We start from the raw sequence: 15613 nt of genomic DNA, 5'->3' as shown, positions 1-15613 counted from the left end.
TAGTTAAAAAGTGATCTCAGTACAGCTGACAACTCAAACATTCCGATCGTTTCTCGTAGTTCAACATCATGCTTACAACAAGTAGTCAAGTGATCTACTTGTCTTCAATTTTGATGCTGTCAGTTTATTTTACTTTTAGTTTCCTCTTAGCACTAGAACACAGGTATATTCTTTATGATTGGGACCCATAGATTCATGATAGGTCTACAAGTTTCAGATATCAATCTTTGAGTTTCAAATCTTCGTATAATTTATTTCTAAGGGAATGAACATTAATGATATCTGCTTTTATATTTTCTGAGTAAACGGCGTTATTTCCAATGTTTATTAGAGCAGAACCGTATACGAAAAAGTATTTCCTATTCTCTTGAGCTATACGCGTTATTTGTTTAAGGCAATATCTTCCATGAGAATTACTTGCTTAGAATCACCGTTATGTTTGTGCAATTCTGTTTGTTTCACACTCAAAAGAGTTGTTAAATTTTTTTAAGACTTGAGTTTTTCACTACATCATCTTTTAATTGCTGTTGACACATAAGGCATAAGTCAAAGTGTATGTTACTCACGTGCTTTCGTTTATAATGTTGTGCTTTGTCAGCTTTTACCAAACCTTCCATATTAGAATATCAGCTAGACTGGATACGAACTTACCTAAAACAGAAAAGAAAAATACATTATTTAGGTTTGTTTAGTCTCAGTTACAGTGACGAATATATGTTAAAAATAAAGCAAGAAATAAAATTCCTGATATCAGTAAAAACTATATTGATCATTTATGACTGGCATTCAGACGGAACCCGAAGGTTCAATGCCCGCGTTCACAAAAGCTGTCCACTGACTTATATCCTTGACCAACTGGATCCATTTTCTACTTTGTAGTCCTATTTCTGCGAGATCCATCTTAATATTGTCCTCCCACCTGCTCTTAGGTCTTCCTAATGGTCGTTTTCCGATTGGTCTTCCAGTTAAGACTCAAAGCGTTTCTACTTTCTTCCATTCTAGCTACATGACCTGCCCATATAGGCCTGCTAGACTTGACGACCCTAACAATGTTGGGTAAACCGTATAAATTATGTAGTTCCCCGTTATGAAGTTTCCGCCATTCCCCATTCCCGTTCCAGCAACCCTGTTTATCGTGACGGGGACATATAGCCTCGTTGCTGACGTCCCCATTAGCCCCCTATTCTATCTATCTATCTACCCATTCCCGTTCCTCTTGGGTTTGAATATTCGTCTCAAGATCTTGTTCTTAAATACTTTCAATCTACGTTCTTCCCTCAGAGTAAACCAACGTGTTTTGGAACTATACAGAACCACAGGCATGATTATTGTTTTATGTATTTTAGGCTTCAAATCGCTCGACACAATTGACAAGGAATAACACTCTCATAAAAAGATATGTCATATATCCGTTATTTATTGACCGATTTTCTTCACTAATAGCTCATTTTAAAAGTAATTAAATTTGCCATTAAAAACTATTATGTAATTATTTTCTCTAGAATTAACGGTTTCAGAGTTTTTTTTTTTTTTTGTTAATTTCATCAGTAAGTGGACATTAAATCATCAAATTATTAAATAGCTCCTACACCTTTAGTTTTAGATAAAATATTTACGTAAGACATTATTGAGAACTGAATTTCCTTTAAAACGAGCTACGAAAAAGTAAAATCAGTTCATAATCAATGGAGATACTGCTTGTTTCTTGAATCGAGTTGACTGTTATTTTGATGACGTCATCTTGTGAAAACACCACGTAGCAGTGTGTGCTACCATCAAACGTACTCACCAGAAGGTTCCTTTAAATCAAAAAATCACCTTCTCATCTTATCTTCAAGAAAACTGCCATAGAAGAACCGTCTTTTGCACCGTCTTTTGCACCGTCTTTTGTACCGTCTTTTGTACACATGCTTCCCTACTAAAAGAAAAAAATCTAATGCTGGGTTCTCTAATGTTCCTCACGGTACAAAAAGAATATGGTCACAGAGACTTCAGTCCTTACTCTACTAGCAAAAGTAGAATTCTCTCGAGCAAAACATGGAAATTAATTGCTCGGAACATTTCCGTCCTTTGACTTAATTATGGCCAGAACGTGAAAAGAATTAAGAGTTTCGTGATGAACCTTTCTGTGCTGCAAACTTGATATAAAATTTAAATCTCACTAAGCATCAACCGGAGATTCTTTGTAGACACTAGAGGAATGAAATTTGCTGAATCCTAGCACTAGAATTTCAGTCACAAGAATTTTTCGGTTACTATATAATGATGAAAACCTCTATACTTGTATAAATATTGTTTTGATCTAGGCACTAGTTTCACAGACGTAGACTTTTATCGACTCTTCTAAACGAGAGTCAAAACACTATTGTTACACAACATTGGGAGAGGGTGAGCACAGTGGCCCAGCGGTAGAGAGCTTACCTCTAGCGTGGGGGGTCAATGGTTCGATCCCCGGTCAAGTGAATTTTTGTGTACAACACCGTGTCCGTGAGTTTTCTTTGGGTACTCCCGTTTCCTCTCCTTTCTTCCATTATCATTCACTTTCTTTAATGATTGTCTCCTTTAGCTTAGAGGGAAAAAATCTTTCTTTCATTTCAATATTACACAACGGGAACACTAAACCATCAAGATTAGTGGCATATTCTGTAGACATGAAGGAAATATTAAGGCGTTCACAAGATAAACTTATTAACTCCCTCTTTTATTGCTTTTTAGTACTACATATTTTTCACTTCGAAAAGGTACATACTTTCCAGAGGCAAAATCGATTAGCTCCATATTGTAAAATTCGACACTAGAATACGTAAACGTTCTACTCAGTCTCATTTAAATACCCGGACCTTAAGGCAGAGGGGAGTTAAATCATTTTTTTTCTGAAAATGAGTTATTGCCATATTTGAAACGCGTGTTCTGATATCTCTTATTCTTAGAAAGCTTGTAGTTGTATTATGAATACTTTATCAAATAGCAACAATAAAATTAAGGCACTTAAAGGCAAAAAGAAATAAGTCACTGTTTTCTGTCTCTCCTGAAAATTTTATAAAAGTGACTTACTCCCCTCTGCCTTTAAGGTCCGAAACTTTTCGCCTTATGCAGAGCCGTGTTGACGCATGATTAGAATCATACTAAAGGTCTGACTACTGCAGAAAACATGTTAGGCGAACTCTTTAGTATGGTACTAATCAGCGTCAGAACGACTCTGCATAAGGCACATTGTACCTAAGTTAGTAAAATGCTCACTACTGAAAAATCTCGTTTAATGAAAATCAGTTTGGCATCTGAACGATTCATATTACAGCTTGTCTGTGTTTTAGTTATTATCACATGTACCACTGGCAAATTAGCGGAAATTCGGAGATCATTGCTATATTACTAGAGTCAAAGAGATAATTTAGATACTCGTGTTTTCTTAACTTCTGGTACAGAGGACAATTGAGTTACCAGGACATAACAATGCGAAGTATATTTCTATAGTAAATCCACATAATGTACTCTACTTTCTCTACGAATAAAAGCAGGCCTAATAAAAAAAACTTGATAAGAGCATGGACAGCTCGGCTGAAAATTTACTTCGTATACGCTCACCTAGACTTTCTGCCGAGAACTTGGATGCTGTGAGTGGCAAGCGAAAAGAAACGTCCCATTGTGGTGTTCAGAAAATGGACTACGAATATGAAGGTAGAACAGCAAGTACCGTTGCGTTTTAGTTAGAGAATTAGAGAAATTAAGACGCATTACAACAGAAAAAAGAAGAAAAGTTTGTCATTTTTATAGTAATTTGTATGTTAGCTGCACATTTTGGTTTAGTGCCACTACAAACATTACAACAAAATTAATTCTATGGTTTTATGTAATCACAAGAAATACCACTTTTCAAAAAGAAAAACTTGGTTTAATGTACTGAATAAAAATTGAAATATCTATCAAAATTGTGATTTAGAAGAACATTTCAGTTTTTCGGTATATTAAAGTAAGTTTAGGCAACTGTCAAAAAGATAGATATGTCTTAAGTCATATTCAAACCAAAAATTAATTCTGCGAAAGGAACATTAGTTTATTACATCCTGTGCTGTCTGCAAAATGAATGCATTTTGTCAGATTCTGTAGTTAAATTAATATGTAAGTAATATAATACAAACTGTGTTTCACGAAAATTAATTAATTTGTAGTTTTCGCCAGAATCCAATTTGAATTTGACATACAAAAACGTTATGTCTTAGGAATTTTTTTATTGTCATTTTCGTGTTCACTAGAATAGGGTTAGTTAACACGTTGACCACCATGTGCATCACCGATGATACACAGTACTTTGCGGAGCCATGCGTATCATACGTAATTCACAGGCTTTGCATCCTTGTTTTTGAAGCCGTGTGAATCACAAGCGCATAAGTTTTAAATGGTGAAATATATTCTCCGGACTCAGAAAGAAGTTCAGTACACTTGCTTTCCGGTTTCTAATGGTTTTCCTCAGAAATTATTTGATCTATATGATACATATTTTCCTCCAAGAAAACTGGTCCCCGGAACAATTTACCCGATTTCGCTCTGGTAGTCAACGTAATAGTTTACTTTCTTCCATCTGGTAGACAAAAATTTAAATTTGTTGACTAACATTGTTATATAGTTTCATATTATGTACGTCAGCATTGAAAAGAAGCAATAATTTCTAATGTTACTACTAAAAGCGGGAAGTATGTTTCTATCAACACTTAATGTTTCAGTGTATTCTATAAATATTCTGTAAGTTACTTAAAAGAACTTAACATGTTGGGGAAAAAAGCTCCGATAGAAGTAACAACGGTGACACAAAAGTAATATAAATTGTAACTTACTTTCTCGCGATCGACGTCGAGGTTTAATCGCGGTCGCTACCTCGATATCTAGGTCTAGATGGATGAAGGGCACAGATAGCGAGGAGATCGCATCCTCGGTGTAAATTGTCAGTTTCAGGAGAAACATTACTGTGACGCGTGTGACAGTAACTCTAGTAATTCCCATTATCTAGTAATTCAAAACTTTCCCTGAATAACAATAAATTATTGGTTGAATGCCTGCGAGAGATGGGGTACGTCGTCTTACACCATTGGGATGATTTATCTGCAGAAGTTCCGAAGAAACAGGGGTCCTTAATGCGTATATAATACATATATTCTCTGTATTATTACTGTTTACTTAGATGTTATCTCTTTAACTAATAAAACCTAAGTTTTCTTAATTATAAATTCATTGCATTAGAGCTTATATCCATCTCTCCTCGGGTGACACTTCAGCTACAACAGAAGACCTTAATAAACAAAAAAAAAAAAAAAACTTCAAGAGACGAAATATATCTTTGAAGGACATTTTCCCAGGAAAAATATAAGTTTTTATCTTCTTAAAAGCGTTTATAAATACTGCAGGATATCCTAAGAAACGATAGAAAGTGAAATCCGTTTAGACGGAACAGGAACAGCAACATTGACATATTCCTTCGTCGGAGAAAAGAGTCTTAAGGATTAAATGGAGGACAGAAATGTGATGGAAGCCTCTAAACTTAAGCTTATCAGGCATCTCGGAAGAGCAGAGAGAACAGGATTCAAAGTCAGGTCACGGAATACCAAAAGCTCTGTACAAATTGCCTGATGGTTACGTCAACCAGCATCGAATATTTTACCTTCTTGCTTTTTGCTCAAGATTTCGAAATGTTCAACACCAAATCCAGAATAAGAAATTTAACTCTTTGTGTGAAGCAAAGGAGAGGAATCAAATGGACAAAATATAAAGACAACACTAACTGATGAATTTCAGTCATAAATTTATATAATCTTGCTAACTTTATTTTATATTACAAACTGGAGTACTCTTTGACCGTGAAGCAACTTTTGATTAATAGTAGAACCTCTTCTTTATTACATTTTAACTAGTGTTAGATACTTCCTCATGCGTTGCTTATATTATATAATCTCCCAAAATGATATTTTCAACACCAAATATTACACTTTAATAATAATAATATCTGTAGCACGGACAGTCTAGTAGGAAACATCAACACACACATATCATAGAATGTAGTCTAAATATATGAAACCTATCAAACCACTAGAAAAAGTGAAAATGGTGCCGGCTTGCATATTCATTCGTTGTCATATTATTAAAAAAATATTTTCTAACCTCAAAATGGAGACATGCTCAAAAATATTGCAAATAATGTGCGTTAGTGTTTAAAATTTATGCAATTATGCTGATCAACAAGGATTAGCTCTCAAATTAGATTACAATAATTGGTCATTCTTAAAATTACAGATTTTAAATTCAAAGGGACTTCTGTTGATTTATTTCTCATATTATACGTTGGTATCTTTATATCTATATTATGTAGGCAGTAGTCATTATTATTTCACTTCACTTTAAAGTATTTGAATAAAATCTCTTTCAGTTTTTCTTCTATCACTTGCTACTTATAAATCTCAAACTTTATTTCAATATTCATAATAATAATAATATAATAATAATAATAAGGGACAAAAAAGGGCAAATAGAAAATACTTACAGCTCTAAATCTGATGGATCATAATACTGATTCGGAAGTGTGAAACAAAGACCATCATGCATTCTTTTCCAAAACCTCGTAATTTGAAGGTGAATTCATCCATTGGTTGTGTTGTGACTAACCCCCCCCCACACACACACACAAATAAAGCAGCCCTTCTTAAGACTCAAGCAAAACGAAACAGTTATCTGTTTCATAAAAATCCGAGAAGTGTTACAAAAGTATATTAGAGCATCCATATCTAAATGCAGCATTTTAATATAGGTATATTCAAATGCTGCATATATGTTTGTGAATCATCCCGTTCTGCACTTGTGTGTGTAAAGGGACATATGCTGATAACTGAAAAGCAGATAGCAGTCTGCACGGGCCCAGACCGGCCCGTGAATTTATAACGTGAGGCCCGACCCGAGTCCGAAATATGTTACAGCTCAGCGTTTCCCAACCGGTGTGCCGTGAATGGGCCGCTGGTGTGCCGCGAGAAAATCGAAACAAAATTATTAATTCTATAGCAATCAAATTACAAAACGTAGGGAAAATGTACATTTCTATTTCACACTACTATGAATCTACAATTTTAAGTTTCATTCCGTGTTACTTTTGTACATTATTAATGTTGAAAAAAGTATTTATCATTGTTATGACCATTATTGCTTCTTTATTGTTGCAGACTATTTCATAACTTGAAAATTTAAAATTTCATTCAATCTCTTCGACAAAGCAAACATGCAAACAAATTACCTACATTTGTGTTTTAAAAGTAAAAGAAATTTGTTTGTTTGTTCGCCATTTAGTGATCTTCCTTCTTAGTGAAAGGTTGGATACAGTTTTTGAAAAAGAAAGCGTATTTTTAAAAACCTGAGTCCAATATTTCATTGCAATTGTTTTCTATTTTTAAATTAGAATGAAGAATAAGCATAATGATTTACCACTGGGGAAAACTAGTGATCGAGCTTTCTTCTCTGTGAGAAGGAGATCAATAATCACAGAAAAAAAATACCACTGTGTTTTATGTTTACAAATAATATCTATAAGTGTGCCGCGAGAATTCAAGTTATACCCGTAGTGTGCCGCAAGTTGAAGAAGGTTGGGAAACGCTGTTATAGCATTTAGGCCCGAGCTTATGTGATAATCAAATGAGCCAGAAATAAGCCCGAATTACAGAATGTTAATGATTAACGCAAAATTGTACTTTTTATTTACAGCAACTAGAGGTTCAATTTTGCGGTTGTGCTTTAAGAGTTCTCCAGAAAGAACGGTACCATATAATTATATCGTTATACAGTATATTTACAAAGAGAGGCCCGAAAAGTCTCGATAAATATGATTGTGCATTTAAAAGTTTACGGCTCGAGCCCGTGCAGACCTCAAAAGGAGATTCATGCTTATATTAGAATAATGAACTGCGAAGACAAAGCAGGTTCACTTAGTAGACCTATACTCTTAAAATGACGAGAATAAGCAAACTTATTTTCTTGCTCTAGTTTCGTTTTAACAAACGATGGGGATGACTGGGGACAACACTTACAGAAAATATAAATCGTGTTGCATTAAAAACGAACATTTTTTCTCGAAAGTTATCATCAGCTTTAACTAAGGTTCATTTTGCCATCTTTTATGCTGCTACTGTTGATAGCCCAAGCATTAGGCTACAAATACAACTTAAGTCAAGTTTCATTTAAATACAATAAAGTTTGCGAACAGATAGACAGACAGACAGTAGCGGACACATAAATGCACATTCAGTCCATCGGATCAATTAGTATCCTTACAAGTTGTTTTTTTTTTTTTTTTTTTTTTTTTTCAAGAAACACATAATAAGCCCTGTTTATGTTTTTTAGGCAGTCTTGAGTAGAAACATGTTACTTAAAATTATCTCTCTTTCACACAAGGATAACAAAAGAGAAAGTAAATGCTTATTAAATGATTGTTGAATTTAGGAGATTCATTTTATACAAAATTTGGAGGGGGAAACACTTGCGTGTCGGATGGGAAGGATTGTGTGCTACAGTGAAATTAAGAGCTATAATGGCGGCAGTTCACAATCAGAGGGGATAGGTCTAAATGGAGTAGTCAGATGAAGATAAAGACAGCAGTAATTCCAGTAGGCAAGGTGGAAAACATCATGATACTTGATGCGGGAAATTTGATATTAGTTCCAGGCATGGTCAGAGTGACTTTAACGGACAGTAGGGTGGGAAGCAACATAAAACGACCACTGCATATTTCATAGTTGATGGTGACCAGTGTTGCCAATAACCTCTGAAGAAAATAGGCTAAATGGTCTTCAGAAATAAGCTTTTTACGCAAAAAAAAAAAAATGGCTAGATTTTGAACTGCTAATCTATAACCCAGATTGTAGATTTTAAACCTCCTTTTTTTTTTTTTTTTTTTTTTGTATGTAGGGTTATAAGTGAGTTATAGTAAAATATCAGATGTTGAAATTTTATTCGCAGAAGACTAACAAGCGACATGCATGACCAAATTACAATAAAATCCATCAACTCATCTGATTTGTGAAAATCAACAGCCATATTATCAGTTTAATTGAAATAAGTCAATATCGATGGAACTGGATGCACCATTGTTGGATTGTGGATTGGTTATGTTTATGTACCCTGCCATTGTCCGAATTTTCAGTAGTACTTCTTTCGGCAGGTCATAGTTCTTATAACACTTCTTATTTCTCCGTACATCCACATGAATTATCATGATTGCATCGAGAGTTTTGAAACTAATTAGATATCCTATTTGTTTCCTTAATAAACAAAAACAATCTTTGTAGCTTGAAGAAACAAACAGCTTACTAAATTTGTATTAGAAAACTTAAAATAATTAAAAAGTAGCAAATAATGGAGCCATTACGGGAGCGACTTTGAAATTCTGAGTGGACAAATATTGTTAAATAGTTGTAAATCTGCGGGTAGGGAGAGAGAGAAGAAGAATGAAAAATGTTTGTTGTGTAATAAAATACCCTCTGTCTAGACAAATCAATTAATACGATGATATATAATGACAAATAGCCTATTTTTTTAAAAAAAAAAAAAAAACTACTTTATTTTGAAAGAAAAAAGAATTTTTACAATAAATTTAACGGCTAATAAAAAAGGCAAAGATGGCAAAAGAGTTTCATAAAATAAGCTATATTTGAGGCTGTAAGTATTTCGTAAATTTGTATGGCTAAATGCCTCTGCAAATAGGCTAGATTTAGCTAAAAATAGACTAAATTGGCATCACTGTTGGTGACAGCACAAGGAAGACATATGAGTCGGACGGCGATGGCAACAAAAGTTACGTGCTCAGAAATTACATCTGAGGTGTCGATAAGTAATACTAAACAATTGCTTCCTGGCAGGCAGTTCTCATGTCTAGGCATATAGTTCATTTTTTTTTTTAGAAAATACAACTTCAAAGTGATTAGTCGATTATTTTGATCTTTCAGAGTACATTTTGAGGAAACAAATCTCTGTTGGCTTCGTCCTTACTCATATGCAAAATGATCTATTGGATGTTAAAATGTGATTCCGGAAGTAAAATACTTTCCCCATTTACTAGGGAAGGTCGCGGGGTGTTACTCTGACTTCATATCGATACTATGTTCAATCAACTCGTTTTTACATATGAAACAATTACGAAAACAGAGAAATCCTTGATCGCAAGCGTGTTTGAATTACGAGTGTTAAAAGTTCAAAATTCAACAGATTTTGCAAAAAATTTGAAATAAATATTTTTTGATGCGCGCTTTATGTTTTGTATGGAAGGGGGGGGGGGTTCTTGGGTGCACAGCACGGTGGGAAGCTTAAAATGTATGCATTTTGCAAGATAAGGGCAGTTATTAGGGTGGAGGTGAAAGATAATAGCGCCTTACAACTCACAAATTGCCTTCTATTTGGCAAATTGGGTAGATAGGCTGATAAAATGTAATTGTCACTCCTATTTGACTGTATTGTCATACAAATGTCATTTTCCTGTGTACCTTTAAATAGATCAATAGCATTTGTGTCCGAAATGCTTGGCCGCAGAACTAACGTCCAAACCCAGTCCGCCTGTACTTTTGCATTCTAGAAGACGGTATTTTAGTATCTCATCGCTAGCATTTAATTTTTCAACGGATTTTAATAGAGATTTTAGGAAAACAGTGGCCAAACTTCAGGGAATATTTTATGATATTCTGTGATAAATGTGGCCAAAAATAAATAAATAAATAAATAAATAAATAAGCAATCGGCTAGGGACCAAGTATTCAAATATCGCCAAAATAAAAGTCACCTTGTTCACAGCTTTGAGCACATATTACCGCTAATATTTTTAATTTTTCGGCCTATTTTGTCGCTGAATATCTTCAAATGTTGCAAAGAGTTTGACTAATGTTTCCCATAATCGATATTCCAATTCGCTGGAAACTAAAAGCACATGAGAAATGATGAGGTATTGAAACACCGTCTTCCGCAATGCATAAGCATAGGCCAACCGGATTCGGAGTACCACTCAGGCTAGTTCCACAGCTGGCCGCTCTGGCACTGCGCGATCTGTTTGAGGCGCCTAGTCTGGGCGATTGGCTACAAATGAAATGCCGGTGGTGTAAACTGGTATTCGTATTCACTGTCAGTACCAGCCTGTGGTGGACAGTTTATTTTGTTTAACTTTATTTTAACAATAAATTGATTTTTGTTTTCCACATACGGTAGACTACTATATTGTAGTGTGCCTCAATGCGAAATTGTTGCTGAACAGCTGATTCGAGCAAAACTAAACATTGGTAACAGAGCCTTTCGATAAAATATTGGTCTCCCTCCTACCTACAGAAGGCAAGAACATAACAAGATTAATTATAAATAGACTCCGATGCTCTTCATTGAATTTTAAAGCGTTTCGGAAACAAATTCGGTTTGAAGGTGGCCATACAAGAAAGTGATATTTGAATGACAATAAGTCGAATAGGGGTACATTTTATTAGTTTATCGACCGAGTGTGCCATTCAGGAGGCCATTTATAAGTTGTAAGACGCCATTACCCTTCACCCCTTCCCAATAAATGTCATTATCTTGCAAACTGGGTATTTTCGACCTGACCACTGTGCTGGGCACCCAAGGAAACCCCAAATATAAAAACGAAGCGTATATCTCAAGAAATGGTTACTTCAAACTTTATGCAAAAATCTGTTTAATTTTGAACTTTTAACGCCCGTAATTCAAACACGCTTACGATCGAGAATTTCTCCGTTTGCATAATTGCTTCATATGTAAAAACGAGTCGATTGAGCATAGTATCGATGCAGAACTTCAAGAAAACTACTTAATTAAGAAATGTATAAGTGAAGGTAGTAATACAAGATGGGAATATATTAAAATCTGCAGGAGAAGAAGTAGGTTACGACGAAATCTGTCGATTTGTAAACATATTATTAAAACAGAAACGGTGGGGAGCAGATCGTATATAGATTCAACTACAAGCATAATTCCCACCTCACTCATATCTTTACAAACCATAAGCGCTTTTATTCTTGAATTGAAACACGAAAGTAATCAATGGCGGTTCTAACCCGGGGTCAGGGGGCCTAGCCCCCGACTTTTTGAGCGGCAAAAATAATTTAAGCTGTTATTTACATACTTTTCAAAGTTTATATTTAAATCACCGCCATTCAAAATAATATCTTTCGGTTTCGATATTGAATCTCCATTGATTGTCTCAGAATGTAAAGCGAGAATACACTTGTTTCATAAGACTTTTTTCCATAAACAAAATCCTACAGTGCATAATACCTTGGAATATACTTCACGCTGAATTGAGGCTATTTTCAAAGCATAAGCAAGAGGTACAAATAGACAATGTCCATCCAAATACATGAAATGCAAAACAGCCGCCCACAAATCCACAGGGATTACAATTCGGTTGGCTACAATTTGAAACTATTGATTATATTTAAATAATGTTAATGAGAGAGTGTTGGCATAAATATATATTTTCTCTTCCCACGTTTCTATGAGTGCGGGTAACCGTAGCTGCATTTCACAAAGCATTACTCATTCCCTACGTTCATCTGCCCCAGCCACTTTCATTGGAAAAGGAAGAGAGATGAATGTCCGACAAACCATAAAGCTATTTTCAGGTGACGGCTGAATGCAACATTAACGACAAAAAAGGGGAAATTATGAGAAATAGAAAGACCAAATGAATCCAGCGCATAAAAAGAAATCCATTTGGAATGCAACGGATGCACATCGCTGCATTAACCCATTTCGTTGGATTTATTTCGGAAATCCTCATAAAGAAACGTTCAATGGATTCAAAGAACGCATTTGTAATAGACGAAGCTACCTAATTTGAAGGGAATACAATTGCAAAACGGATCAGTGAAATGTGGTAGGCATATATACTGTATCTAGAAGTACAGACGCTTGCGCCGAAATTCACATAATAAATAAATATTACTTGATACATGGTTGGGAACGGTGATTTGCAATATAATACATATAGTTCAAGAGTCAGTTTAGCCCCCTCGAAATTAAAAAAGTCAATATGCTGTGTACTTGGAGGGGAGCATAAGGTAAGAAGCATCACTAAAACAAGTGTAGCTCAAGTAGGCATCTAAACCAGGGATGCAAATAACCACTCGCCCGGAGCGAGTGGTTCATCAATGCGGGCGAGTATTTAATATCATACCGAAGGTAAGTAAACGGTCTCTATTGTGGAATGTGGCCTAATAGATTTTGTCTTGGGCTAGTATTGTTGTTGCTTATTTGCATTCCTGATCTAAACACATCTTATTCTGGCCTACGACGAAGTTCCGTCATAATATCTATGAAAAACCCAAGAACTTCACTCACTGTAGCTTTGGAACTAGGTGTCTAGTATAATTTAAATAGAAGTAAAGTCTGACCAAACAAAACACGAATCATTAATAATACTCGTAGCAGTTTGGATAATACAGAGTGAGTCAAAATGATGTTCCCGAATTCAATTATTTAAAAAAAAATTAGTAACACATATGTAAACAGAGATTACACACATGATTGATCAACTCAAAAAGTTTTTTTCTAACATATTATAAATGTTCAACATGCGATCCATTTAAATGATACACATCTAGTCTATAATCAAGTCCCTGCCAAAGCCTTCCTAGCATGGAATGAATAAAGTGCGAGGAAACAGGAGAACCCCGAGGAAACCCATGTACACGGTGTTTGTCCACCACAAAGTTCACTTGGCGGGAGCTGGGATTGTACCCGGGACCCCAAGCACCAGAGGTGAACGCTCTACCACTGAGCCACCGCGGCGTCCATTAGTAATAATAAATATTTGCTCTTATCATATATCAAAAAAAGAAAAACAAGGACTGTCTGTCTATCACGACATCGAACCGTTTGAACTGAATTCCTCATTTTGTTCACCAGGTCCGCACAGTAAACTTTTTTTTTTTTTTTGAAACAATAACCATTATTGTGTTTAAACCCTGTCCAGCAGCTATCTCCAACTCGAAAGATACTCTATGATATCATAATTTGCTTTTCTATTCTCAGACCAGACGAACAGTTATAGGAAGTGTGCATAAAGCAACCTCAATTTTCGTAACAGACAAAGATGGACGTAATGATGATTCTGAAGCTGGACCACTCTCTAAGTTAGACACGTACGCAGGAATTTATTTTGAGGATGGTCCAAAGCTTTTCCGGGAGGTCCAAATTCAATGTGAGAATAATTTATATTAAAACGTTGGAAAATGACCTTTAAAATTATAATAAATTTACGGAAAAGCTGGGATTTCTGGATAAGCCACAGAATCCCAGGTTTCACCTGCTACGTACGCCTCTGCCGCAAGTTATTAAATATATTTTTAATTTAATACAATTTGATCTTCCATCATAATGAATCATTATTTATGGATATTTGCTCGTGATCACAAAGTATTTTTTTAAGTTGTCAATTGATGAATTATGTCTTACACTTAGATGTACGAACGCATTTAAGAACAAAAAGTAAAACAATCTATTTCCACAGACTTGACCGGGGCATGTTTAAAGCATCCAATCACTATACTACTAATTATTACTTAATTAGCGTAACGTTAATAATCTCTATTCTCGTTTTCTCCCTCATTTGATTTCTCTAGAAAGAAACAGAAAAACCACAAAGCTAGTATGAAATGTCGTACGTCGGAGTTTGTCTACCTGTGTATCGCGCAGACCCATGTGCGCGGCGTAGAACTTAAAAATAAATTTTTCGCCATCCTGAAGGCCTATATGTCTAGAGTTTATTTGACAGATTTAATTTTTCCCGTGAGACGTTTAAAAATCTAACTCTGTGGCCAATGGAACCCGGAGGTTCAATGCCGCGTTCACAAAAGCTCTCTACTGACTTCTATCCTTAGCTAACTGCATCCAGTTTCTACTTTGTATTCCTATCTCTGCGAGATCCATCTTAATATTGTCCTCCCATCTGCGCCTAGGTCTTCCTAATGATCATTTTCCGATTGGTCTTCCAGTCAAGACTTCCAAAGCGTTTCTACTTTCTTCCATTCTAGCTACATGACCTGCCCACCTAAGCCTCCTAGACTTGACGACCCTAACAATGTTGGGTAAACCGTATAAATTATGTATTTCCTCGTTATGAAGTTTCCGCCATTCCCCATTCCCGTTCCTCTTGGGTCCGAATATTCTTCTCAGGACCTTGTTCTCAAATACTTTCAGTCTATGTTCTTCCCTCAGAGTAAGCGAACATGTTTCGCAACCATACAGAACAACAGGCATGATTATCGTTTTATATATTTTAAGCTTCAAATTCTACGAGAGAATTCGCGACAACAAGAGATTTTGAACCGAATAGTAACACGAATTCCCTGCTTTTAGTTGACATTTAATTTCTTCGTGAATATGATTTTCGTCTGTTAATATCGACCCTAAATATTTGAAATATCCACTTTATCAAAAGTATTATTTAATATAATGTAATGTCCCGTGAGACATTTAATATAATTAAATCAATTTTGAGACAGACGCCTGTAGCAACGCTTAATTCTAATCTAAGAGTCACAGGGCTTCATGCAGAATCGTTCTGACGAGCGATTAGTACCATACTAAAGAGTTC

The 15613-nt window shown here is 35.3% G+C and overlaps 1 long non-coding RNA gene across 1 annotated transcript in view; it reads right to left on the bottom strand.

Moving 5' to 3' along the window:
* Positions 1–487: 487 nt before the first annotated feature.
* Positions 488–15613, bottom strand: part of LOC145665797 (uncharacterized) — a 319641-nt gene continuing 304515 nt past the window's right edge. The window contains exon 2 of the long non-coding RNA XR_014127656.1: positions 488–651. This is a non-coding gene — a long non-coding RNA (uncharacterized LOC145665797). The remainder of the gene's footprint in view (positions 652–15613) is intronic.

Source organism: Thermobia domestica, chromosome 1 (assembly GCF_964235325.1).
Source record: "Thermobia domestica chromosome 1, izTheDome1.hap1.1, whole genome shotgun sequence".
Taxonomy (NCBI): Eukaryota; Metazoa; Arthropoda; class Insecta; order Zygentoma; family Lepismatidae; genus Thermobia; species Thermobia domestica.
Note: the sequence above shows the minus strand (reverse complement) of the source record. Positions and strands in the feature narration are given on the sequence as shown.